The sequence below is a fragment of the Eschrichtius robustus genome, chromosome 15 (assembly GCF_028021215.1).
Source record: "Eschrichtius robustus isolate mEscRob2 chromosome 15, mEscRob2.pri, whole genome shotgun sequence".
Classification (NCBI taxonomy): Eukaryota; Metazoa; Chordata; class Mammalia; order Artiodactyla; family Eschrichtiidae; genus Eschrichtius; species Eschrichtius robustus.
Genome location: NC_090838.1, coordinates 12,883,672 through 12,886,395, shown reverse-complemented (window position 1 = coordinate 12,886,395; position 2,724 = coordinate 12,883,672).

Below are 2,724 nucleotides of genomic sequence, written 5' to 3'. Positions count from 1 at the left end.
TTTTCACTGAGTTCAGCCCTTATTTTAAGAGTAGGCAGAATGATAATTTCTTCTGCTATCTCTCAGGTTGGAATACTGACATCTTCCCTTAGCTGTGTCCCTGCACATGGCTGATGGTGCTGAGGACAAGATAGCAACACGCACAGCATTTTCTAATCTCCTAAGGTTTCAATTATTAGGGGATGCTGACAATCAAAAATGAGAAATTTAGTGAATTTCTGTGCAAAATCTCTAAATATTTGCAAAATGTTAAAGGACCGTTTTCAGATGTTAATATGACCTTTGAAATATCTTCTCTCAGTATTTAAAAAGCTTCATACTGCATGGTTTATTTGAATTAGTGTGTGGGAGGAGAATCAAGGAAAGTCATTTTGTATTTGGAAAAGAAAGAAAAGCGAACTAATTCTCCAGTGCGGAAATGTTTCCTTTGAAAGGTGTCCTTCACTTGCTTTTGTTTGAGGTTAATTACATACTTTCAAAAGTACTTCCCACAGGAATGATTTTTTTGACTCATGAGTTATTTTTGTATGTATATGTTACCCCACCAAATATTTGCCATGTTGCTGAGAAAATAGTAGTCAAAAGCAAAATTTCTTTGCTGGTATCTGAAGGTCTTTTTGTTTTTTATTACAAGAACAATATAACAATAAGACAGCTCTGCAAAAGAGAGAAATAATGCCCTTGGTCCTACATAAATTTTCATCTTGTACTTTACCTTTTACTTAAGGTCATTTAAAATGATATTCTCACGTGATTGTATAGGGGATGTGACAAAAAAAGAATGGTCAGAATGTAGAATTAAATCTTGTAGCATAATTTTTTCTTTTCCTTCCTGTAAGCACGTTTGTCTTCCTTTTCAGGGTAGCAAAGTAGATGATAGCAATACTAGTTTTATTCTAGAACTCGGGGGTAATTTTCTTATAAAAACTAAATGCTCATATCCTTATACTTTGCAATATGTCTCTTTCCCTCTTCCATCTTCTCCCTTGCCCAGGCTCGCTGCCTCTTTTTCTTTCTACCCTGCCATCTCTGGCCTGTGCGTGTCACACAGAATTCTAGATGATAGTTAGGTACGAAAAAAGAATAGATGCTTCTCAATATTTACTGAAATATCACAGTGATTCACTTATTTCAGTGAGGACATAGGGCTATTATTTTATCTGCATAGATACGAGTCAAGTTTGCTCTGCAGAAAAGGTGGCAGGATTTAGCTGCAAGCACATATCACAAATAGTATTAGTGATGTCATAGCATTGTCAGAGTTGGTATTACCTACTGCAACAAAACGATTCCCAAAGACCAGAAAAAAAAGGTGTTTTCTGCAGCTGCCTGGCAATAAGGGAGAGTGTAAATCACACATGAAGGAACTGCTAAGCAGATTAAGAACTTGAACAACGGTCCATGAGGATCATTTCTGATGATTACTTTCTATGCAGAACCATTAAGCCGGTGTGGAGGTAACGATGTATACAGGATCACATTTTCTAATCACTAAGCAAAGTCTCAGTTTTGACAGTAAAAATGCTTCATGGCTTATATTTTATAATAAATCTTTAACCTTTGCTTTGTTTTCAGATTTTTGTTTATACATTTATTTATGTCCAGGATAAAAATGTAATAGTCAACATAGGATTTTGAGAGCATAGTCAAGACAATAAAATTAAAGATTGAATTCATTTAAACTTTCTTTTTTAAAAGATGCTCTGATTACAGAAACCATTTAATATGAAAGTATATGATTAATACAGTGGTATCTACCTGGAGATTAGTAAATCAAACAAGTTTGGTTCTTGACAGTTCTGCACTTGAATATTCCAATTTTTATTTATGTCTTCCCCATCTTTTACTTTTCTTCTCATATATTCATTCCTTCAGACAGTCCTCAAACATAACTAAACTTTGTTCTGATTTTACCCTTATTTTAAATAGTTTTACATGCTATCTCTTTTTTTTTTTTGAGTAAAGAAATCAATTTAATGAGCTTCAACCAAAATTAGTTGTAATGAGATAAAATAATAAATATGAAAGCACAAGCAAATAATTTATGCAACTTTTGTTTTTGCTGTATATACCATTTTTAAAACCAGATCTAGGATGATATCTACTCACTATGAAAATCATGGTAATGTCAGGGATGGTAACATGAAAGAATGGCCAATGGCAATTGTAAGCTGCTGAATGAAAATTGAAAGACATTTCTTCTTTACCAGATGTTAACATACGATTAAAAAAATTGTGTATTAGAATCAATGAAATAAGGCTTGTACACAAATTAAACTCTGATGTTAAATGTATTCCTTAGTGTGGATTGTGACCAAAATATTTGAAATCCACTGCCCTAGAAAATGCATTTTCTGTTCCTCAGATTGGAGTTAGATGGAACATTGTAAAAAGCATACATACATCAGACTGTTCAACTACAGTGCCTATAGGAAACTCTTTGGTAAATTAAAATTAAAGTAATATTTCTAAAATAGACACAAAAATTTCCACGTACATTGTGAAGTTGTCAGTCAAATTATAAATTAAAACAACAAAAAACATTTCATTAACAATGAAATATGACAGCTAATCAAGACTGTGTACATAATACTTGCACCGGTAAAGACTTTGATCCACCAAACACCAAGAAATTGGACAGCCATGCAGATATCTCAAGGCCACAGACCCTTAAAAAAATTGTCTTGTTTTTCTGTGAAGTATACAATTGACTGCCAGTTATGT